Source organism: Anoplopoma fimbria, chromosome 12 (genome assembly GCF_027596085.1).
Source record: "Anoplopoma fimbria isolate UVic2021 breed Golden Eagle Sablefish chromosome 12, Afim_UVic_2022, whole genome shotgun sequence".
Classification (NCBI taxonomy): domain Eukaryota; kingdom Metazoa; phylum Chordata; class Actinopteri; order Perciformes; family Anoplopomatidae; genus Anoplopoma; species Anoplopoma fimbria.
Window position 1 is genome coordinate 19,781,842 of NC_072460.1, and position 26,358 is coordinate 19,808,199.

Sequence of the window (26,358 nt, forward strand, 5' to 3'; positions counted from 1 at the left end):
CCTGGATTGGGGAAGTTTTATTTATTCATGATTTAGGGTCAGTTTAACTGGTGTGACCTATAAACGTTGCTCTTCCCATCGGACACAGGCTGACTCACTGAGTCTGATTCATCCGACATACTGCAAATGTTTTGGGAGTGAAATGTCTATCAGTTAGTCGGCTGATACGATAGACTACAATCCTTCTTTATTCAATAATTCATGCTGCGGTAATGCTGTTTATCAAATTAATAATAAAGGAGAGTCACTGTGTCCAGACATTTACTCAGTTTAATCAATGCGGCTATTACTAATGCACGACAACTTTGTCCCCCATTAACTCCCCTTTTTTGTGTGCATACCAGCAGTGATGGGTTTACAGATTAGAAACTTGTTCACAAAGGTCATCATTACCTACAGTTACGCAGGAGTGGAGCTGGGGCAGGGCTTTATGACGAGGACATTTGTGAAGAATGATGATCCGTTTGTCTACACCCTGTTTAACCAGCTGTCTCCCAGAGACAGGGAGAGGGAGTGTTGCAAGACTTGTTCTGGGCGATCTCTCACAATGCCAAAAAACTCCTCTCTGTTACGCCTGTAGCTGTTTTTTAAGAAAGGATCCAGGTAACCAATACTTTTTTCCACCTGTGCCTCTGCTGTAGGGATGACTGTACATGTTTGGTTAAAAAAAAAAAAAAACACCTGCCATCGTGATCCTTGTGATCTTGATTCATGAGAGAGAGGATGTAGCCTGCACATTAGAAAGGCTGCCACTACACTCCCGGTTCCCTGGGAGACTTGCATGCACAGCAGCACCCCACCCTCCAGCCCCCTTATCCCTTGCTCCCTCATCCTCCACCCCTCCCTGCTTGTGAAGGAGGCGTGCATGCAAGAAAGAGGCAGGGCACATTAGCAGACGCTGCGGGAGTGGAACTCAGACGGCAGGCAAAACAGACAAACACACACACACACACACACACACGCACACACATGCTCACACATGCTCAGTCAGCGTAAGTGACACAAGTGCTGGCTCCATTCAGCAGAGAGTTTTTCTGACTCTCTGCTATCCGTTAGCCGGCATGCCGCAGAGAAAGAGGAGTTTCACTTTTGGAGCCTACGGAGGGTAAGAATGAATGTCCTAAATAACAACTGAACCTGTCCATAACACACATTTGGTGTTGATTGGTGTGATTGCAAGTGTGTGTGTCAATGTGTATCTGGCTCCCTGTTTGATGACAGTGCAGATTCAGTGTCTGTATTTGTGCCTGCATGAGCCATTTACACTTGAATGTCATCGTATCGATGATATCAGCTTTTGTCTGAAATATCCTAGTTGACAGTTTTTGTGGCTTTCTATCAATAGATTGGATCTAATAATACAGCTGATTCTGTTTGAAGTTACGGGGTTAGATTCTTTGCAGTAATGGTGAGGCATCAGATGTAGAGGCATAAACAAAAAAGAAAAGGAAATGCCCCAACAGAGCTGAAGGTAGGATAGATGTGAAGTGTTTGTTGTCTGTAGGCCAGTGTTTTTATGACGCCCACTTCAGATTTCACAGGATACTGAGCAGTAGACGCACAGTCAGCAAAGAGCTTTTTTTAATGGTCAATGGATGAACAGGTGCCCAAATGCGACTGCATTCCTGACTGCCTTTATTCGTAGATAAGGTTTGTGTTATGTGTAAGCATGTATTGAAGGTGGCCTCACTAATCCAGACACTTATACTAATGCATTATGGGCAGTGATGGTAGAAAGCGCTTGCAGAAGAACGCTTTGATTCACAGGTCGCTTGTTTGGTAATAATTTCCTAGGAAGTTTCCTGGAAAGAACCATATAATTGGGTACTAAATGATATGGATTATTTAATTGATACTCTTGCAATTCATTATCTTTAGCTAGTTGAGAGTCAACTTTGAGTTCAAGCTGTTACCGACTGGTGCTTCTGGTGCCAGCTTTGTTTTGTGACGCAACGTCCGCCTGGACAATTTTTGTTACATTGGGCATTAGCTATGTTGGTGTTACCGCTTATGTTGCGGGACTAATAAAGGATTATCTTATCTTATCTTATCTTAAGCTAGCAGTTGCATTCCCTTGGTTTCGGGGGCGAGATAACCCCAAATGGTTCCATAGAAAAGCTCAGGGAACTATGCACTTGTCTTTAATGTTTCAGTTGGGGCAGTTAACCAATCTTAAATTTGCCAGAACAACCAGTTAGTTTTCATCCTTGTAAAGGACTGTTATCTATAAATACTTGAAAGCACTTCTGATAAAGCATAAATCTCCCCTTTGTGTTGCTTGCGGAAGTTTGTTTCATATTTAGATTGAATACAATCATCGTTTGTCCCTTGAGTCCATTATTGCTTGGCGCGACACAATAAGGTGTTACAGATGCCACGTTAGAAAACTTACTGGGACAAGCGACACACAACTGAGATTAGTGCTCTATGGGAACTGTTTTCAAACTGTATTTTTTTTGCTTTTACAAGACAAAAGACTTCAAGCACGAAGACCAACTGGTTGTCTTGGTAAATATACGTTTGGTTAACTGGCCCACGTCTGTTAAAGAGCAGAGCGCAGCCATTTCTCTGAGCTTTTCTAATGAACCTTGGGAAACGGTGGAGGACACGGCTAGATGACTCCAAGTAAAACGAACTCAAAGGTCACAGAACTCACATCATTCTTTCATTTATCATTAAATGCTAGGACCTGTCTACTCCATTAGATGCCCCGTAGTGGCATTTCAATTGGTACACCTCTAATTGATTCATTCGATTCATTTGCTTGTGTACTCTAGAGAGTCCTTCAGCCAGTGCACAGCATATATAAATCTAAAACCCTTGCTTTTCTGTTGTCTGTAAGGCAGCAGCCATGAATGACTTGGCATTTCGATAGGTCAGTGTGATTGCTGACATCAGTGAGTGGTCTGTAAGACACTCTGCCCCCTGCATCCAATTGGTATTCACTGAAGGAAACGCAGCCCCTCTGTTCTGTGCATTTCTCTGACGCAGCATGCTCTATATCTTTTGGCATCAGGTGTTAACAGAGCTGCCACTTAATTTCAGTAGTTATGTGGTTATGTGTTAGGTTTATGGTTCACTTGGGGAAGGTTATAGCGCTGTCCTGTTTTTATTACAGTACTACTTTTTACAGAATACTGTAATTTGGCAGGAGAAATGTTCCTTAGTCAAGTTCGACCATGATGTTGCAACACTGAGCTTTCATATCCTTTTATTCTCTATCCTTTGGATCTCCTCTTACATGCCTGTTCTATGTCACATGAGGTCCCCTGTAGCTAGTATACAGTATGTATTTGTCTTTCTAGTCAGCTCTGTTGCTCACAGTGGTTGTCTCCTCATCAACTATTAAATCATGAAATTAACACAGACCTATGTCCTGTGTTGGTGTCACATAGAAACATTGGAAGAATGTGTGTGTCACTTCTGTTCAAAATCAACAGAGTGGAAAGATTCACATTGTTTTGAACTGTGAGCAGGCCTGGATTGTAATTTACATTCTCTGGTCAGCTGAGTTAGGAATGTCATCTCTTCAGTTTATCAACAGAACAGACTCTTTAAAATGTCTCCCAGCGTTAAACAGATTCATGATAGCAGATTCAAGATTTATCTCACTAGTTTGTGGCTCCAACAAACAGGCAATCATTTTAAGGTTTTACTTTGATGACAACCTTTGTTCAGTGCTGTTGGAAGAAACAAGAGGCTTCTATCTATTGTTTTTCAATTATCTAATGTCTAAAGGCTTATTGTATAAAACATTGTACCATGGACAACAGGGAGACAACACAGAGAGGGTCTTTTTGTTTGACAGAAGCAAATGTTTGCATGACAAAAGATGATTAGACCGCAAGGCAGGGTTACTTGAGAACAGGAGGCCACTCAAGTAACTTACCAAGGGCAGTGGTGAACAAACAGGAGATGTAGAGCAACCAGAGGGCTCTTCATTGCCTACTCTGTTAGTCCACCTTGGATATTTACTTTAACATTCACATTCACAATGGCAAGCCATCCACGGAGAAGAATGGGGTGGGAAGGCACTGGGTGAGCTGCATGTTTATGTAATGCACACAGGGCTACCAATAGTTAAATTATGTTTGATCTGATAAGAATAAAAAACATTTATAATATATTATTGTATTTTGTATTTTGTAAGTCCAACTGTGCCCCCATGCATTCAGATTGGTCTGCTCCAAACAGGTGTGTTGCTGCAGTCATGCCAGGCAATTTTACTGCAACTTTATGCTTCTTGATACAGTTATAATTTAACAAATGATGGTTCTGGACATTGATAATATGAGCCCAGAGAGCAGTAAATTGATTCCTGGTCTGACCAAATGAGCGGCTATGTGTGCTCCGGAAGTTGGGTGACATGGTATAAAGAGTTTAAAACAAACATGACTTCCACCCAGGAGACCCGTGTTTGGTACCTGTGTGAAACCAAAAGTCAGCCGTGGACTTATCTACGTTGACTACTTAACTTACAAAAAAAATGAATTTGCGTAATAAAAATCCTTATTTGAACCTATACCATGATCTTTTCCTAAACCTGACCAAGTACTATTGTTTAAATTTTCTCAACATTCACCACATGTTTAAAACTGTGACTGTGCGTCCGTATGTGACGAGTTGGGAATGAGAATGTAGTTTTTATGACACACCAAAATCTAAAGATGCTTGATATGACATGGGAAATGTCCTAAAAAGTGACGTGCCTTCACATGCGATCAAGTTGGTTTGCATAGGTGTTAAGATTAAATGGAAATTAATACCTATCACCTGCTCCTTTTCATCTAACCAGCTCACCAGTAGCTGCATCTTTTTCATTCCATTCTCTCTTCAGACACAATGTACCAAAAATATCTCTACATCTTGATGTTCACAAAGTTTTATCAGCAGGTCAACAACCTTACAGTGTAGCTCACAGCCGCCGCCCTGCACTGCATACGGCATTCACAGCTGATAACGCCGTCCTAAATGACAACATCAACTTTGAAGCATTGCGCCATTCTCAAGTTCCCCCTCAGGTAAACACTGTTAGCTTTGTCAGCACTGTTGTTTCCACTGTCAGAGCCTTTAACACTGTTAGCTGCAAGCCACTGGCTCAGCTGTCGCCAGGATAAGAACTGTTTGGAGGTAATAGGTATACTCTGAATTTTGAATAACCCTCCTTAAACTGTATCTTAACACAGTAATGGACTTCATTAGGAGAGCATAAATACACATTTCTGACCTGGATAAAAGGAAACAGCAGGAAACAAGTAGTGAAAGTTCCAAACAAGCTCCTACGTTAGGGTCTAGAGAACTGAGTTTTTTTAAAATATCTGCATTGCAGTATCAAAAAAACACTCATGTTCTTGGGGTCCACACATATACATAAGATAATAACATTAAAATGATACTTAACTGATTAAATTGAACAACATGAGTTTCATGACATCACAAAATAAACAAACACTACTCATGATGATAGAAAACATGTCATTTTTGTTTGTTGGATTTGATAGATAGTGCCTACTAGCAGTACGCATAGCTGTGGTACCAGTATGTGTGTGTGTGTGTGTGTGTGTGTGTGTGTGTGTGTGTGTGTGTGTGTGTTTTCATATACACTGTGTTCTACAGTACCGTAGCTAAAAGAGGACATTGAACCACTTTACGCTCATTTCTCTGTCAATGGATTCATTCAGTACGTGTGGTCGAGATACAGTATCCAGTCTGGATCTGGTCATGTGGTGTTTGACAATGTTGCTTGTTACTACCCTGAGCGTTATGTTTAAAGATATTGTTCAGCATTACTCCAGGCCTTTTGTGTCTCTCTGTCCATCTATTTTTGACAGTATCCTATCCAGTTCCTATTCTGAAGCATAATGGCTAAGTCTGATACTATTTGTGTTTACTGTACAAAGGTGTGAATTTGAGAAAGACCAGACAAAGACTAAAATAGACTGAATAGGCTCACATGCTGGATTCATCCAGGCATCCACCTGTCTTGATTTTGCTGAATGTCTGTCTGTCTGTCTGTCTGTCTGTCTGTCTGTCTGTCTGTCTGTCTGTCTGTCTGTCTGTCTGTCTGTCTGTCTGTCTGTCTGTCTGTCTGTCTGTCTGTTATATTTTTATACACACATTCATTATCCCTCAAGTTGAATTGTAATTGCTTTGGTGCTCCTGTAACTCTTTATCCAGTGCCATCATCAGGTAACATTGCATTTTGTCCAATACGTTGGTTAATGACCAAATACCTGCAAAACTAATGACATTCCCATGCATCTTCATAAGGATGGCAGCTTTCTTGTAAAGTGCCCTCATATATAAATAAAATGTCCTGATTATATATAATCATATAATTATGAATTTTTTTATTTTACTTTAAAAATTGCATATCAAAACGGACCACCACAGGTATCCTGCGTGTCTTTTCCCCCTGTTTTGGTTGCTGAGTATTAAGCTCAAAACTGGTCAATAGTCAGCATGCTCTGAGCTCATGCTGGGTGAACTGGGTGTAACAGTAATCATGACTCCACCACAATTTATTGTTGCCATAGGAAAGAAAAATCATTTCTGTGCAAACTGTGTTCACTGGGATCATGTTCTTAGCAATAGTTTTACAACATCAGTTAATACTAAAAATGTCTCTCTAACTTTGTTTTAGTATGTAGAGCAATGAGCTAATACTTAAGCTCTTTTTTTATGAATATTAATGTCAAAGGGTTATTACTTCAAGCGTCTTTACACTCACAAAAAAGCTTAACAAACAGCAAGCATCTGAAAAGTGAAATCCTGAATGGCTGTATTAAAACGCCTGGTGTGATTGTCCAGATATATTCCCAGACCTTTGTAGATAATCTGATTAGTGATATGTTTGACTCCATCTGGATTATTCAAAATTGAGATCAATTTCATATACGGAATAAGCACTGCAAGAACTTTCTAGTGAAGCAGATTTGGTAGCAGAACAACAAACATGTTTGCTTTAAGCTGGATTTCCTTCGGGCTGACTCCTCAACCCAGTCTTGTGACCTACTTGCCATAAGCGTTGTTGCTGACTTGTTATCTACGGCGGTCCTCAGCTAATTCCTCAAGTGAAGAAAATGTTACAAAGTTTAGCAGGGAAGAAATTAGGGAATTTTGGAGTTGTGCTTAAAGTCAGATTAAGTTGAATTAACTTGCTGACACGGTGATGGCCAAGGGTTTCTTGGGTCCAACTTGAGCCTTCACATCCTTCGATAATATTTGTTTCCATGGAAACCAGCTTGTGGTTATTACCTAGTTGAGAGCATGGCAGAAGCATGAAAAACAGTGGTGAGTATTTGGCCGCCAACTCCTGAGCTGTAATTCCCATGCGTTCCTAAATGCGCTGGTTCATCTCTTCTTTAAATAAAAACTAGGCTACACAAACAGTTTTCGCTGTGAGATCTGACTGTGCAAATATGACTCATAGCCAACAAATGCATTAGTGCCGGCACAAATATTAGAGCCTACTTTTTGTCCACTCAAACGGCTGTTCTTGCAAAAAAATGTTTGCGTCTCATTGTTTTCGGCTCTGCTGCTTCTTCCTTATCTATTGATGTTTATTGATGTTTGTGTTTAAGTTTCATGGGAAAATTGGTAAGTGAATGATTGTCAGATATATGCCAGATTTATTTAGCGACTCTTTTGAGTGAAAAAGAATATTAATATTAATAATTATTATTACATGTAAAAAGTCTGTTCTTCAAAATCAAACTTCTCGCAATGTCCCGATAAATTGTTAAATGTAAATTGACTGATCTACAGTATATTCAGTTTTCTTGTCATCTAATTGAAAACAACCTTATTTTCTGCCATCAGACAGCTTACATATCCCTTATATTGCTTGTATTAAGATGTCAGACATGCACAATATTTGAGTGCAGGCTGGTTTTAGCAGCTAAGAGAGCCTGTTTATTTCATAATCTTGGACAAATTTATCTTTATCTATCCCAGTATGTTGATATGAGGTCTCAGCTCATCGGTATCGTGTTCTGTTTTATAGCCGAGGGTACGTATTATGGCAAATTTCCTGTATTGGTTTTGGTTTTTCAGTTTGGAGCCTTTATCCAATAATTTCGACACACCCTGGTTGATTTCATTTTATGGGAATTCCATGAAACCTGAGAAAGGGTGAGCAGCACAGGATGAGGTTTAAAGAATGTTATTCTTAGTGATGCAGCTCATATGAAAACAGCTTTACTCACTGCTTCTCAAGAGCAGAGAAGACAACCCATAAGTATTATGACTTTCTACCAAGGACCAGTACACATTTCACTTAAGATGGAGGTCTGATTTATCTGCACACACACGTGTCTGTCAGACTAAGTGAAATCAACACTTGTGGCAAATTTGAGCTGGAAGAGCACCACAAAATCTATTTCAATGTCAGTATGTGTCTCATGGAGTCCTGGGGTTGAAAATGACGAGCAATCTTCTGCACGGAGGGGAATCGGGTTACGTCCTACTGTAACAACACCAGTCTGTTGGTTCGTGACACAACAGTACAGTGAACAAACAAACCCCACAGGGCCTGTTTCCTCTCACTCACACAGTTTCTGAGAAGGAGGAAGCTTTTAACTTTCATTTATCTTTTTGAGAATTTCTCACAACAAAAGAAGAAGGGCAAACTTTTATTTTTACTTTTGGTTCTTTATTTCTATACATTGCTAGAAGCAGGGAACAGAGATTCAGACAATATCATCATATGTGTGTTATTAACATGATATCAATATTTTATTTTTTAAACATCACGATCGTCAATTAGGTATATCTCAACACCATGTCTTGTTTTGTAGTATTACTTCAGACCACGCTGCGCTATAACTCCAAGTTCACCAAAACAATTTTGTGCCGTGTTGTCTGTGAGGCGTGTAGTGTGATACATGCTGTCTGTTGTGATCACAGCTTGTACTCTTGCCCCTCAGCTGTGCGTATGTGGTATGATCCGTCGGTATCATCGGGCTGAATGACAACTGCTGGTTTCCAGTGTCCATGATCCTGGAATCGGACGCTCTGTCCTTCATGCAGCGCTGACATCGGTTTAGCTGGCCTGTTGTAGTACCGTTTCTGAAGCTGTTGTTGGTGGATCCTCCTGGCATGAGCATCTCCGTGGCTGACCACCTTGGGTTTAAGCTGCTGGTGGCTGCTGGGCAGGATTGAGTGTAACCGTCGGCTCATGAGCCGTTGGGTTGCTGATCTGAAGCTGTCAACCGGAGTGTTACAATACTCAAGGAGACTCAGATAGGGGTCTCTATGATCAGCTTTGGCATTTCCCATAAGCGACATGGCATTCTGCACAGATTTCTTAGGGAGACCATTACCTGTGGAAAGTGGGGGATGGTTCTTATTTGAGTAAACGCCCTTGTGATAGCAAAGATTTCAAACTGTCATTCTCATTCTCATCTTTCATTTGTACTGAGGGCCGTTATCACATACAACGGTCTCTGGTATGCCGTGTCTGGCAAAGGCCAGTTGTGCTGTGTACCTTGTCTAGCTCGAAATACCTGCTGTTATAGTCTACTGTTACTTTATAGTTCTTGTTGTTCCATGTGAACAGATCAGTAGCGATAGCTAGCCATGGCCTGTCTTGCTTATCATGGGCTCCTTATCGTTCAAAGGCATGTGTTGGAGACTGGTGGGGCACTATCCAACATTTGTGAAAATTAATCTTGATAGTTCAAGTATTTGCCTTTGCTCTGAAGGCACATTCTTTTCTCCTCGGGACATCTTTCCTGATCATCTTTCTCAGTAACATGAGCTGTGTGTCTGTTTCAGCTTAGTGTCACTGACAGGTAAGATGCTGTATACTGTGTGTACCTGCATGTCCATGCCTGCTCAGAGGCTGTGGTCCTCTGTAGATGAAGTATCATCCTCTGTAGGCCTGCAGGCGTTTTTTGCATAATGGACTCAAGTTGTCAACTTGTAGCCTAAAGTCTTTGCTGGGAAAAAAATATTAGTTAGGACTGGACCTTGCTGTAGTGGGAGTTATCTCTTTCATTTTTTTATTTTTTTTAATGCTTCGTCATGTTGTGCATCCCATATGAACTCACCAGACTCTCTTAACATGTGACGCATAGGTGCATTGAGAGCATAGGGGCAAACTTCAACATATAGTTAACCATGCCAAGGATTGTTTGTAGCTCACCTTCTTCTTTAGGTGGCTCCATGTCTATCACAGTTCATGTCTTGGCTGGATCAGGCTTGATTATGTCTTTAGTGATACAGTGCCCAAAATAGTTGATCTCGTTGGCGCAGATTGTGCTCTTCTCTGGGTTAAGCTTAACTCCTTGCTCCCTTGAGCGCTGCAGCATGGCACGAAGGTATTTGTCAAGGGTATCCTTTTTTCTGCTGTAGATGGGGACATCATGGATCATCTCTGTGAGTCCCTGTAGACCTTTAAGTCTGTTCGACTTTCCACTGGCAGATATTAGTTCAAAAGGTCGGCGGATAAATCGGTACCATCCGTTGAATGTGGTCAACTTGGATGACTTCTCTGTGAGCTTTATAGCCCATTAGCCTGATCTGGCATCACACTTTCAGCCTGCCTGTGGGTGGCCCTTCTGCTGCAACCATTGAATTGACCCATTGGTTCAGACACTTTCACAATTCTATCTTGTTAATTAATGTCCTGTAGCTCCTCTTTTAGGCGGTTTTGCGGGGCAATAGGAACACCGCTCTGCATGTGGACCACAGGTATTGCATTGGGGTTTATGTGAATCGTGCACTCACCAGGAAACAGTCCTGTTCAAACTCACCCATGATTGATACCTCAGATGTGTCAGCTACGGACATTATGAGGTTAATTAGGCAAAAGTCAAGGCATGCTTTTAATCCTAGCATTGTGTCAATGACGTGAAACTAATGTTGCACTCATCTCTGACAACTAGTTGCTCACCAGCTTAGTCATAATATGGTTTCCCATTCAACTGAAAACGTGTGTGGGAATGACATTAGCAGTGTCTAACTTTAAGCTGACAGCAGTTCTGTTCGGACCAGTTATTAATGCCGTTTCTGTGTCAATGCATCACTAAACAAATCCTCATTGTCTGCATTTTTGTCTGGCTCATGTTCCTTCACTGTGTGCATTCCTTTTCCTTGCCTTGAACTACACACCTTTGCAAAATTGTTCAAATTGTTACATATCTTGCCGTGGTTTCCTTTGACTGGACAGCTGTCTTTAACTCAATGAGCCTTGTTCCCTCAGTAGCCACATATTTCATGGAGCTCTCTATCTCCCTCAGTCCTGAAGATGTTGTCGGGCTATCTTTTCTCCCCTGTCTTGGCAGGAGACTGATGCTGCCAGCTATAGTTTTACGCTATGCTTGTTCTATTACATGAGACCTTTCAGTGTCTATTGTTCTAGGTGAATGTGAATATGAATCCTGAAAACCACACTGCCTCTTATCATCTCTTCACTATTAAGCATAATTACAGTCTGTCACAAGCCGTCTCAAATCTGTCACAAACCGTTCAAAGGGGTTGCTGTATTTTTTTCTGGAATTTCTAATGAGCAAATATGACTTTTCTCTTTCGCATGTCGTACGCTTCAAAGCGATCATAGTACAATTCCAGTGTCTTACTTTCATCTGTCTTCAGTGTCCATTTGTTAGAAATGTCCCGGCCTTTATCTCTGACCCAGAGGAGCAGGTAGCAACGTTTTTTCATCCTCAGCTTTCCTCTGGAATCAACCAGAAAACATGAAATTCACGTGAAGTTAAAAGTTTCGCCCCACACAACAATAATTTTGGGTTGTATTTATACAAAATACCTTTCTACTGTTGAATGAACTGTGAACATGACAAACATTATACCAGTTAAACATCAGTATCTTAACATTGTCATTGGGAGTATGTGAGCTTTTTTTTTTTTCCGCTATCACTTAGCTCAGAGCACCACTTTGCAGCCTCCCACAGCTACTAACCTGCCACTCTCAGGCTTATTTCTGAAACAGCAAGCGTCACTTCTCTTCCCAGAACTGGTTATTTGATCCTTTAGGTGTCCTGAAAACTAATCATGTCCAGGAAAAGATGAGTAAGAAGCCTGAAATCTGGTGGCTTTAGAAAACACAGGGTTGGAAAGCAGCAAGTAGCTTTGGCATGAGGGATGAAGCAGAATGTACTGTCATAGGTTAAGCAGCAAGGGAAGAAAACAACGTGAAATCCACCTAACAGCTTCAGGATTATTTGTATCATGTATTGCCTTTGTTTTGTTCAGTGGTGTATCATCCTTTGAGTTTTCGAGGGGTGAATATACAGCACCGGAGGCAGCTGCAGGATCCCTGAGAGACATACTAAACTTTCCCTTTTCGCTGTGTCACCACCACCACCAGCTATCACAAGAGACAGACCCGCTGCCTTGAGTCATTTTCTGGGCCATTGTGTGTTATCAGTATTAAATGTCCACTTTGTTGTTGCCAGTGAAGTCAAGTGCTGCATCCCAAGAGAAACTAGAGTGTATGTTTATGATAGAGATGTATTGCGATTAGAAGCAGAGAAAAAGTATTTTTCCAAAGTCCAGCCTTATAGAACAAAACAATATGATGATAAATATGTTTCTGGGGAATGAGCAGAGGGACATTTTTTTTATGAATAACACCTGTCAGACATGAGGTTTCTCCTGCACACACAGTGCCATCTATTGGCAGAAACCATACTCTGCATCATAACCTGATCAATTTCCAACGCCGCATCATCTGGTTATTGTTTGAGGGGATCACAGCACAGATCTGTTTATAGAGCGACATAAGGACAGGGGATTGTTTATTCTTGACTGACATTGAGTAATGAGCCTCATAGTGTGATTTCAAACCAGGACAAGACCCAATTTGTCTCAAGAAACACCAAGCTAGTAATCATCCTTTCATCCTCGGAGATGCTACTTCACCAGATGGCAGGAGTTATTTCAGGATAACCCAGCCCACTGCATAACCAACCTCTCTAAGTTTAGTGGACTTATTATAAGTGGAAAGGATGGTACGCTATCCTTCTGTACTTTATACACTTCGGGTAAACTTAGATGTAGATGCAGTCTGGCAAGAGCATGGAAACTATCAGTGAGCGTAGGACTCAGTCACATGCCATCTGCTGCTAACGTATTCATAGGTTCATAGCAGGTCATTTTTGTTGTTGTTTTGACACGGATTAACCCCAAAGAAAGACAACCAGGATGTAATGACATGAGTTATAACTTAGTATTGTTTATAACAGCTGTATGTTTTTTTTCTTCTCTATTTTCTTTTAGAGTTGACAAGACATTCTCCAAGGCCAGAAGCTTATGGTGAGTTTTTCTTCTTTGTCAATAAATGTGTTAAATTATGACAGCACGTTGAGAAAATGACAATTCGTTATCTATCTTAGTCATGCAACTTTTACATTTTGACAAACAAACACATTAGATTACAATTCTTAAAGTTCTCTGGAGCGGGGGTTCAATATCGCTGACGCTGATGTTCTAAATGTGTGAATCAGTCGACCAGGTAGAGTGAAAGTAAGATGAATGAGCCGGTAAAAGGTAGGGCAGACGGGGAAACGGATACCCAGTCTGTGCTGCTATCTCTGCAGTGCTGGCAGGGCTGGAGTGCTGCTGTGAGTGGCACGTGGAGGCTGGCGGGGAGCTGAGCATGCACGCCTCTTGCCACTGCAGATAGACCTGATAGACCACACTTCCTGAATGCTTGAGGTGTGGTGGCACGAGTGGCCCTCGATCCCCTCTCTGTCTGACTGCAGCAGGTTAAACGCTGCCTCGACGCAGTGTCATCACTCCTTCCCTCTGGAATACAGAAACAGGAGGATCTCTCTTTCCTGCAAGGCCTGCATTACTCAGCAGTGGCTGGACTCGTGCGCAGGAAACTGCAGTCGGGCTACCACTGCGACAGACTGTAGCAGAACAGCTACACCGCACGGTAGAAAAGAAGAGGAGAAAGCACCGGATAATCTAAAAGAGGATACAAAACAGCACAGGAATTGTGAACAAGGATTGTAGGCGTGAAGAAGAAGAAGAAGAAGAAGAAGAAGAAGAAGAAGAAGAAGAAGAAGAAGAAGAAGAAGAAGAAGAAGAAGAAGAAGGAAGTGATTGGATGAGATGACGTGACAGGAAGAGAAAGAAGACGACAGTGTGATGGTTTCACAAAATTCATTTAGAGTTCAGCAGAGTCACAGTTGGTCCTCTCAGCCTAGTTCCTTTGTCAGAGTCGTGACCTTCAAAAGCAATGAGGAATTCAACAAACACTGCTGAGTGAATTTGGAGGATCCTTTCCATTGTGTTAATAGAACTTGATTATTGTTTTACATGACACTTAGTGTACATACCCAGCAGGAAAGACCAATTTCTAACAACAACCTGTGGTGCTTTTAGAAAGGATTCCCCACTCTGATAAGGACAAAATTGCAAATACAACTACAAATTCAAAAATACCTGTGAGAGCCACAGTCAAACTCTTCCTCCAGGTTCTGTATGTTGGACAGGATGTGACTGGAAATTAGAGCAGCTAACTAAATCCTCCGACGGCAAAACTGTAACGGCACCACCCAGCAAAATGCCATGCTCACCTTTCCGAATTGGAAGGCCAAGAAAATTCTGGTGAGTTTTATTTTTTTCAAACTACCTGAAAATAGTTTGGATGATTACTGCAAGACTTCAAAATCAAATGCTACATAGGAAATGTACCTGCCTGACGCATTCATTCCTCCGAAATACATTCAAAAAATGATTAAAGAAACCAACCTGTGTTGTCTTTACAAAAGGAGGCAATGTACTAATGCTTATCTATATTGTAGATAACTAAACAAATAAAGTTTGATTAATTGATTGTTATAGATTCAAACTTTATTTGTTTTGCAGCTTTTGTACAGATGAGTGCAATTCAAAGTGTTTTGCAAATTGACCGGCTAGTTTATATTAAAACAGGATAAATGTAAACAGAAAAACTATGCGAGAGACTAATGCACACAATAAATTAAAAATGATGAATAATGATAAAACCAATGAAAGAGATAAAAATTAAAAAAATCGATAAACTTAAATAGTCATTCCCATAATACTGGGTGGGACGCAAGAGATTTCCAAAATAAATTTGCTTGAAAAAAGATCCAGTCTTTTATATAAAATGTGTATCTGCAGTGCACATTTAAGCCACATGAGGGAGCCTGAATGTTTGTATTGTTTTGATAATTGTAGCCTACTTAAAACATTGAATCTAATATAAAAAAGGCTTGCATTCATTTCTGTGTGTTTTCAGAGGAATACAACAAAAGCCTGTTAACCCTGCCTACATGCATTTATTTGGTCTCATTTATAAAGTATTTAACATGTGTATATGTTCTCAATAACACATGAACAAAACATGTTGCGATTATCAAATGTATATCTCTTTGAAGTGACTGGTTTATGTTTTAATGATAACATAAGGTGATTCGCTAATGGCAGTTAAATTGGATTATAAAGGATCAAAACGTGGTTCACCAGAAAAAGACTTTTGGAAACACTTAGCTAGAACTTAGACAGAAGTTTCATTTTAATATATATTCTAAGACATGGATACAATAAAATAAATAATGGCCATAAAACAGTCTAATAATAGGTCGGACTGAAGCAGTAGGTTTAAAGCTTAAAGATAACAACACTTCCATCTCATGCTCATTCTGACTAAAACAAACTAAAAGCTGCCCCAAATATTTTTTGTCCTGCACTTTGGAACAACTGAAAGACTAGCGCCAGAGGACCTGAGGGGCCATGCTGGTTAATTGATCGGAAGCATGTCAGACAAGATAGTTGGTGCAAAACCATGGAGTGTTCCTTAACAACAAGTTAGGGTTAAAAATCAATCAATACAGAAATTGAAGGCAAAATATAAGGACTTTGAAATAGGTGTTTTGTTCTACTTTGTCCTTCGAGCAGCATAGTTCTGAATCAAACTCTTAATAAAATGTCTGTTTTATCTTATTTCAGTATCCCACTCTTGTATTGATTCTTATTATGAAATAGAGATAACAAGTTCTAAAAACACACAATGAATGATGTTGTCAGGCATTTTTTGGTTTTGACCCTTCAACACCTGTGCCTGTTTAAAATGCTAAATGACCATCTTCCATCAGGTCATACACAATAAACAGATGATCCTGAATCCGCGTCCCCGCGCCCTTCAGGGGAGGCCTGTAATTGGTTGTAATCCTGTCTTGCTAAACTCCCCTGATGGGAGGAAATGTGAGTGGAGGGTTAGTGTGGATAATGGCTATACTGAGATGTTGTATAAGAGCATCTCTCTTTTCTCTCTCTCCTACAAACATACGTATAAAATATCCAGAAACAAAGTGCACTCTGCCTCTCTGTCCCCGGAGGCGTGATGGATTATCGTGGCAGGTTGTCCGTTGTATAACTTCCTGTCCATTCTTTAACCCACTGATCCCACTGTAACATCCATGCTTCAGACCACCTGACCTTTAGCAGGGCAAGTCTGACACCTTTGGGTGCTACTTTTACTGGCAATTCATCCTAGACGGTGAATAGTTTGACATCAATTAGGATTTCAGCCTTTGCTTTAAATTTTGTTTCTTCCAAAATATATATCTTGCAGATATTTTCTTTTGGGTGTTTGAGCTTCACTTTGTAGAGTTTGATGCTTTTTCACATTCATCTGCTGAGGAAGGAAAGTTTTACTATATATATTTTGTGACATCACAAGTTTGGAAACCAATCATGGTTGTGTTCGTTTTAATTGCCCTCTTGTCTGCCCTCTAGCGGTAAAAAGTGCAGTCTGCAGTAGTCTTATTATTATTGATAAAAAATATATTAATAATGAAATAATCCTCCAGACGGATTAACTTCAGAAACTTCAGAAAAGACTCTTCATGAGGCAGTTTTTGACAGGGGCATTGTTTTAGTTTTTTACAGTGATCAAATATCTATTGTCTGCTCAGTGGGTAATGGTGTTCCAAAAAACAGGTTATTTTAACTCCCCTGAAATGACCTTGCTATTTATTTCCAAATTGTGTGATGCAATACTCCGTTCTATTTTTATGATGCTTTCTAAATTCGAGGCCTATTTCCTTCTTTGTGTCCTGTTTGTGCCGGAAAAAAAAAAAACACTTAAGAGGCATCACTGTACACAGGCCGCTGTCTGTGCTCACTGATTTCCCATGAGATGTCACTCTGCATCATCCTCCGTCTGTCTCCAACTGCACATGCGCCCACCGCCGCGCCGGGTGTCAGTTCGCTTGTGCACGCTCATCTGTGTGCGTCAAGCTGAGTTGCCTAGAAGAGCGGACATAGTGGGAGAGCAAACTGTCAAGCCAGATCAGACTACACTGCCTCTCTGTGAGTCTCCTGCTGTCTGACCAAATATAGCACCGAAGTGACAAGCTCGCCGCTGGTTCTACTGGTCTCAATAATCCAAATCCTTACATGTCATCCACCATCCAGCATCAGCATGAGATGTCTTAAGGAAATATAAAGTTCCTATGGCAGCAGGCTGTGGAGGGTCGAGATGAGTGCCAGGCAACTTTGACAGGACATTTCCCTTTCACTTTATCTGATTCTTGAAGCTTTTTTCAGCTGCAAAGTTGTTCTGCCAGCTTGTTTAAAGTTCACGTCTTTGCCTTCAGACAGTCTCTTGCAGCTACAGTATCTTCAGAATACAGAACTTCAGGCGTTGAAGAGGCAACCAGGGTCTTTTTTCCTTGTGTTTGTGGATAAGTATATCCTAGAGCATACATTTGATGATTTTTATATCCCTTAAGTGGCCTGTTTATCGACACCTGTCATTCTGAGGATGGTACGATAAGCCAGTGACTTTTTCTCCGTCTGTTTTTTTCTTTCCCATGGGAGAGGAGATTCCTGGAGGATCTAATTCTGGATGTTCTTGTCATGATTGATGGGAAAGAAAGATCGACCCTGCAAGAAGTTTAATATCACTGAATACACTAGAATCTCTGATATCAAACACAAAAGCACAACATGATCCTGCTGTGACCTCCTGGCATTGAAAAGGCACATCTGCATGACTGTGATTTCCCCCGGGGGGCGTGTTTCTAAAGACATCTGTACTGTGATATTGTAAGAGATAAGCAAATTGGAAAAGTGAACATGCTCTATTCAAAAACACCTGCTGTACCTGGCTAATGTATTCTCAATATGGCCAGCTGTTAGGGGAGGTGTGGGCCCAAGAGATCTCATCAAGGAGTCTCCTCACGCGTTCGATCCCACGAGTATTTTATTATTCATAATTGAATGCATATAGGATTTGACTGTACAGCCATTTTTGTTTGACTATTTTTTTTCCATTCTTCCCATGAATACAGTGTTACATCATAAAACAATGTGCCCAAGTCAAACCAGTTGGTGTAATAAAATGTCTTGATAAGAACTACTGAAAAGGATTCCCATATCTGACTGTTTGTATAAAAGGACTTTCAAAGGTACAGTTCCCTGGGGAACTAACAGCTTCTCAGACTTATCAGTGGTTTCGAAATATGTCCAATATTTGCTTTTGTCTGATTGTCGCAGCGGTGACTGTTCGGACAAAAAGGCCCAGGAGGTTTAGCATTTTCCAAAACAGATTGGGGGAAGTCCTGGTGTTGCTTGTTTTATTACTTCCCTCTCTCACTCTCACAGAATAGGATACCTAAATAAATCGGACTCAGAAGATCTTATAAAATGTTAGGTTATATATTAAATACAGTATATTCATGTGTCTAAACTTCCACCAAATTCAAACTTTTTTTTGAGTGGGAATCAGATCTTTTCATCTGGAAAGATTGCCTTTAAGGCTCATAGTGAAGCCACACACACACACACACACACACACACACACACACACACACACACACACACACACACACACACACACACACACACACACACACACACACACACACACACACACACACACAAGACAAGTCACTCATATAAGCACTGTTCAGAGAAATGGTTTCACACCAGAGACAATCATCCTCCTATTTGTCTGAGTGCTTCAGGTCATTCTGAGGTGGGTTGGGAAGGATGACCATGAAAACCGGGCAATTCCAAGGTCTATTTGTGTGGTAATTCTTTGCACATGGGCTCCTCCTGTCTCTGGCTGTTGGAGGACTGATGGTATAGGAGAGGCAGCAGGTGTTGCTACTTCATGGCAAATTTGAAAAAAAATCTAACAAGGAGGTCGGCTAGTAATATCTGCCCTCTTCAGTGTCAACGCTGTAATATATGATGACACTGCGGGGAACAAGATCAGCAGAACAGCTGAATCTGTTGATGTCTGACCTCTGAAATACATTCTCACACACATTATAAACAACGCACTTGTTAAATGATTTGTGTTTGGGGATCGTAAGCAGGGCTTGTAAATTAAATAGAGGTCAAACCTGTGGTTCAGTAGGTGGATGCTGAGGAGGAGGCGAGATAATCGGGTCATATTACTCTGAGACCATGAGAACTATCCATTTAAATTTATCCCAGAATTGAAGTGATGTTAAGCCAGTGTGGCTCTAGATATGGCAGTGTTGGTCATGTGGTCAGTTTACCACTCTCCTCCAGACTGCAATAACTCAGCATCTCAATTGATTACCATGAAAATGTGTCCAGACATATAACGTATCCTCCTCATCTTTTACTCTTGCACCACCAGCATGTTGACATTTTTGTTTTTTTCATGAAATGTTAGCCACAGACTTTCATGTTGCCCCAAGAATTAATAATTAACTGTGGTCATCCCTTAACTATTCATTTAACGCCACCCTCAGAACAACAGTAATTTGATCAATACTTTGATTTTTGACAAAATTCCTGCAAAACTCTCATCAATTCTCAAACCTCAGCTTTACATTGCGTTTAATGACAATGATAAAAGGTTAGCATGCTAACAAGCAAAACTACGATGGAGAACGTGCTAAACATTAAACCTACTAAACGTCAGCAAGTTAGTGTTGTGGCATGACTGTGGACTCTAAGTCTTATTTTACATATATTATCATTAATTACTGGATTTACTGTTTACTTTGTGCCTCTGTCATCACTTTCACCCAACTGTTTAAACAGGAGAGAAGTTAATGTCATTAGCAATATGCTTACCTTTCACATCTGCCTTACGGGCCCCCCTAATGTTGTGGCCCAATTACCCGGTTTAAAACATGACATTTAAAAATAATGCTTCATGATTATCAAACCAGTCACAATCACAGTCACAGTGGGGTTCAGGCGCAGCACAGAGACATCATGGTGGGGATGTACAGTTTTTTTTAAAAGTTAGGAAGCAGTTGGCACTCCTACTTTGCCTTGCAAACAAACCATGGGCTTGATTATCACATCAAATTTGTTTAAGAGCGACAGGAGGCGTGTTTTAACAAATCTAGGAACAGCAGGAGAACCATCAGACCTCCAACATCCATCCCAACATGTTGCTGCAGGAACAGCGAGAATCCTTGATTGACTTCAGTCACAGACAAATTACAGTGACTCACAATATTTACATATTTGTTTATAATATCTAGGTAGTGCAAGTGATTTAACATAGAACATTATCATGATAAACAATGTGACACGGCAAAGTCTCTGAGATTTGTAACAAAAAAGAAAATGAAAACCTGGCTTATGATGAATATAATGATTTATCTGTGCGGAATCTAAGTTCTCTTGAATACCTATGTTAGTTCTCTTAAGTCGCTTTGGATACCTATAGTCATTAGATAGCTCATGAATTCAGTGCAGTTTTTTAGCCAACTCTTTTGGCTTCGGTGCTGTTTGCAGTCCTGCACCCCCCCCACCACGGATTAGTCTGTTGCCCTGCCTCTGCCCTTTTGCTCTGGCCCCCTGAGGTCGAGTTCTCACCACGAATTAAATCTCAACATGTGGGAGACACTCGGTGGTTATGCATAAATAATCTCCATGTTCATTCATATTTCAGAACAGCAGCCATGTTGCCTGCTGGAGACCTCTGACATGCTGCTGGTGAATAATGTGTCTGTGATTGGAGGCTTAAACCTTTAACTGCCCTTATGGGGGTCACCGGCTGGTCACACACACATCCACACACACACACACACACACACACACACACACACACACACACACACACACACACACACACACACACACACACACACACACACACATCCTCCCACACACACACACACACACACACACACACACACACACACACACACACCCTACCACACAAACATCATACAGATTCCACTCTTAACCGCTCGCTGGGTTTATTTTGTTTCCGCAAAACTTTGAATGTATTGATGAAACATGATGAACAATACACACACAGTTGCTGACTCTTGATTTGGCCGATTCAAATCCTTTGAGAATTATAGCCTACTTTAAACATTTTTTTCGCTTGTGTCTTGGTTGAGAGATAGCTGCTAAAAAGCTGAAAGTGAGTGAGGCGGAGTGAGAGTAGGAGCTGGGGGAAATTTCAGGAGAGCAGCAATTCTCAGAGGATTGGGTGCAGGAGAAGGGAGTGACCAGAGGCCATTTCAGCAGGCTAATGGGATGGGAATCCCTTGCAGCTGCGGGGGCCAGTGGGAAGGGATTTAGTCTGCGATTCTAAAAAGGACATTGGAGCTGTATGGATACTCTCAATTTAAATCGACCAATCTTTGTTCACTGGAGACAAAAGATTAAGCTCTCCATGGCTTTGGTTGTTTTTGTTGTTCTATTATTTATTATTTTGTCAGCTACTCTCCCGACCGCCAGTCCAAACTCATGTGGCCTTGTTTTAACAGGGACCAGCTGCAATGATCCGCGTTAAAACATCAGTCTGCCTCTATCTTACAATGTGTTTTTATCTATAAGCCCTATTGACAAAAACACTTTCATTTTTTAAACCCCACACCCCTTGGTCCTGAGCTCTTCTCCCTAAAGAAATGACCCATGACATCTGCAGTCTTTGCTCAAGGGTTTAAGAGAGAGATATAGAGAGATTATTGTGGGCTCACAGCAGGGCTTCGCTACAAATCACTTCTAATCTGCACAATATTAAAGTTTTGTACAATGACATAATACATTTTTTTCTTCTTTTTTTACCACTAAGCTTTGGACAGTGAGAGGATTATTTTTTGTTTGTTTATCACAATACACAGCTCCTAATGGTGCACAGGATGAGGACTGTGCTCTAAACCCTTGTTATCCCTTCATGTCTGACACATACAGAACACACACACACACACACACACACACACACACACACACACACACACACACACACACACACACACACACACACACACACACACACACACACACACACACACATTTTAGTCTAAGGTGCATGCTTCTTCATTGAGAAGCTGGACAGATGAGTCGACACTCTTAGCTGCATAGAATATGGTTTAGCAGGGATTTAGCGGGAAAAGGCACTATTGGTTACTTAAATCACAGGTCTGCTGGGAACTGTGATTGGAAGCTTAATGGGGGAAACACACATGTTAACTGGGAATTGAATGAGCCTCATTAGAGTAATTAAAAACATTTTCCACACTCACACTCATCCTGCACAATTGGCAGTAAGGAGGCTGAAACGCCTGCTCACCTTTGGGAGCTAAATGTTGGACATAATCGCCTTGTTCATGTAATATCATAATGAGCATGAATTTGAATGTGGTTGTTTTTTTGTTCACGTGTGGCTGATGTGGTTGCCACAGCAACAGCCCTAGCCGGCTCATGAGTCAGTGTGGGTATTGAAGGCAACGCCTGCTACCCTAATCAGCCCTTCTTTCCTTTCTCTTTCTGAGCGGCATACTTCAGTCGTCCCTTAAATGGATGATGAGGGGGGAGGGTCTCCTGCTTTGTGAGGGATAAGGAGGGTGGTGGTGGTGGTGGTGTTGGTGGTTTGGGGGGGTGGGTGAGTACGGGATTTCGGGCAAGTACCACATCATGCGTGGTTGAGCTTGAGAGAGGATAGAGAGGGTGGAGATGAGAGGAAGTGACAACTAAAGAGTGCATATGTGTGTGTGAGAGACTGAGTGGGAGGAGAGACAGAGAGAGAGGGAGGAGAATCAGCGGCAGAGAGGATGCTCACTGGGAGTGTGCGCGACACTCTGAAGAGCTGAGAGTGAGGCCAGCAGGTGAACGACTGATGGAGAGCAGCAAGTAAACTGAAGCTGGAGAGAGAGAGAAGAGTGGACGGAGAGAGGCAGAGAGAGAGAGAGAGAGAGAGAGTGAGAGAGGAGACAGCTGTGAAAGAGAGGGAGGGAGAGCTTAACTAGAGGAGAAGCGTAGACAGTGAGTCATCTGTCAGATTGCTGGTCAGTGACCGGACTTCCCAGGGAGCGTCCAGCTGCCACCGTGTGTGAGTAAGTTCTATCTGCTCCGCTCCACGCTGCCGGACATCAGGTTTCGCCCCGATGACTCGCTGTGACTTCTCCACGCTGCTGATTTCTGTGGTGCATCGCTAACCAGCTGGGGTGTGTTATGTAATTTGTTGTGGTGTTGGGATGAAGCCCAGGCTTAGTGATGCAAACTGATCTGCAGGAGGAGTTTATGTGGTTAATGCCACGCAGAAACAGGCAGGTGTGTGTGTGTGTCTGTGTGTGTGAGAACAGCGGTGTGTGTTTGATGTGTGTTGGCACAACATGCTTGTGATGAAGGATGAGTTTGTAATGGACTGGGCAGGACATTTATTTTCCTGCCACTTTTAATCTGACGGGTGTTTAGATGCTGCAAGAGTGGAATATGGTGTTTGTGAGGCTTTAGTTGTCATGTACGCACTGAGCCTTAAACAGATGCATGCACACAAGTATTACCTCTTTTTGATATGATACAATATCTGTCTTTAAACCAACTGTTAGACATTAACGCTTTTTATTTTACATATATGTGTGTGTGTCTCCTGAAACCATCTATTATGCATCAGTTCTAGTTAAGAGTTCAGGGCAGCTGATGCCCATTGTATCCTGTTCTCCCATGGGAGAGCTGATGCTTGGGCTTTCTCACCTCGTTCATGTTTATTGAGCCTGCTGAGAAAAGGTTCATATTCGTTCCCATATTTTATTTGGGCGATGCAGGACATTCCTTGGTTGAAGATTCACTCGTTGCGTAATAGCAGGAATGTTCACGCTCTCTTTTCTTCACCTACATTTGATTCTGAGTAGACTCAATCTCGGTCAGTGTTCCTCTTGAGAAGCTGTTTGTCTTCTCTTCATCCTCAGCACTAGAGCAACATGCACTCATATAACCTATGACTTTGTCAGCAGCACAGACAGACACACTCTCTGCTTGAAAAATGATTTGTTTTTTCGATTCAAGAGGATATTGTCTCTTTGAGTTATTTATTAATATTTCTCTGCTTGGTGCCTCTTTGTTGGTGGAGAACACCCCCCCTTGTAGATACAGAGATATGGTACATATTTCATTGTTGCTACTGTACATATTTTACTTTGCACTGTCACTGCTTCACGAGCATTTCAGATCCGTTTTCATACCGATTGATCGCTTCGTGTGTTTGAAATAGATTGAATTTATCAAACAAAGTGAAAGCCTGCTGTGCAAACTGGCCAGTTGTCAATAGGGCATCACGGTCAGTAGGGGTTATCGACCAGTGGTCCTCTGGGGATAAATCCGCCCAGCTAGAGATATTGAGTTTAGAGCAAAGGATGCATGACAGTAGTATTGTTGGGTTTTTGCCATTAGCAATGTGTTACTCTAGAGATGTTGAATAAATGTGATGTACTGTATTGTGTCCTTCGATCCCTGAAGTGTTTGTGAATACCAGCTTATTCCCCTAAAGAAATGAAGAACCTCCTCAGAGGAATAATATTTAATATTTTTTGGCAACAAAGTTTTCTATTTTTTATAAAGAGTGAAGAAATTGTATATTGACTTTTAGTGTTTGTAAGCTTCTTTAAGGTTATGAGGGTTCTTTTTTTGACATTTTAGACATAAATTGAATGCATTTAGGGGAGAGAAAAACATCTGGCCACCAGGTTTAACCTTCTCCCACATATTTCTGTATTTAACACAAAATAGATGATTACCAATGAGAAAAACCTATTTATAAGATACTATTTTGTCAGATTCTACCACTTTTGATCTCCCTAAGTTTTCTTCCTTTTTTTTTCTCCCTGTTAAAGTGTTTTTGGGGGGAGGTTTTCCTGTACTGATGTGAGGTGTCCTGGGACAGAGGATGTCGTATGTGCACAGAGTGTAAAGCACTCTGAGGCAAATTTGTGATTTGTGATTTTGGGCAATGTAAAATAAATTGAATTTAATTAAAATGAAAGAATGGATCAATAACAGAATAGATATTAAGATAATTTCATAAAGAAATCTTAATTTTGACAACAAGAAACCTTCTGTCTCTGGGCTTAAGGTCATTGCAATGCCTCAGACCACCGGTCCATGCAAATGCATTCTGTTGCTAAATGAGACCAGCAGCATTTCCCGAGGCATTGCCTTTTTCTCTGTCCTTTTGCTTGATCTCAAACCGAGTGACCTTTTCTGACTGAATGTTCTCTTTCATCCGTCTGATTGTAGGAAACAAGATGGGAGTGACCCCCGGATTTCTGCAACACTAGAGCCCCAGCTGTTCCAGCCTACAGTCCCATACACCAGCTCGCCATTCCACAAGGTAGGAGGAGACAGAGCGGGGGTGGGGTTGCCCTCTTGACCTTATCTGATGGACCTCTGTGTGATCTTTGATAGGCGTCTCTGCTCATTTTGTCTCTACACCTGCTTCTGTCTGGATACACTTGCTTGGTGTTCTGTCTGCATTTGATCTATCATGACTAGATCAGAACCAGACTTTCTGCTTTCAGCGTTGGTTTGATTTTTTTATTCTTGTCTTCCTTTGTTTAACTTTTGTAATTAGAGTGCACAGAGCTTCGTGTCTGGGATGATTATCTTACCCCGATTCATTTAATACAAATCTATTTTTAGCAGGAAATTGTCAGCTTGATGACGACAATTTCTCAATCCAAGCCGAACAAGTCTGATGCCATCAAAGCAAACAAAGTACAGCCTGTCTGAGCAATTGTCATTTTTAAATTAGAAGACAAACTTCGTCGCCCCCAGCATCACGTAGGATGCATCAGCAGATTGGAAAGTCAGTAATGTTTAATCAGTCTTTGCGTGGGGTTCAATGGTTATCTAGTTGTGTTCATGCCATGCTAAGCAAAAAGCCAGTTTTACTTTCGCGTCAGTTAAAAATGATCAATTTCTTTCTGGCTTTTTTTTCTGGTCAGCAAAAAAATTGCAGATTTCTCGTCTTTCAAAGTTAGTGTTTTAGCCTGCGATACATTTTCTGCCATTTACTTTGTGAGATTCACTGCAAGAAGGTCTTATTCAGTTTCTTTCCAGTTCACTGAAAGATTAATTTTAGCATTTATAAATCCTCTTAGCTTGGTCTTATGTCCTTCCTTTCAG

General features: G+C 41.2%; 1 long non-coding RNA gene across 1 annotated transcript; it reads left to right on the forward strand.

Moving 5' to 3' along the window:
- The first annotated feature begins 1,028 nt into the window (after positions 1-1,028).
- LOC129099359 (uncharacterized) lies at positions 1,029-25,538 on the forward strand. Its single transcript, XR_008531642.1, has 3 exons — positions 1,029-1,105; positions 13,243-13,278; positions 25,471-25,538. It is a non-coding gene; the product is annotated as an uncharacterized LOC129099359 (long non-coding RNA).
- Positions 25,539-26,358: the final 820 nt, after the last annotated feature.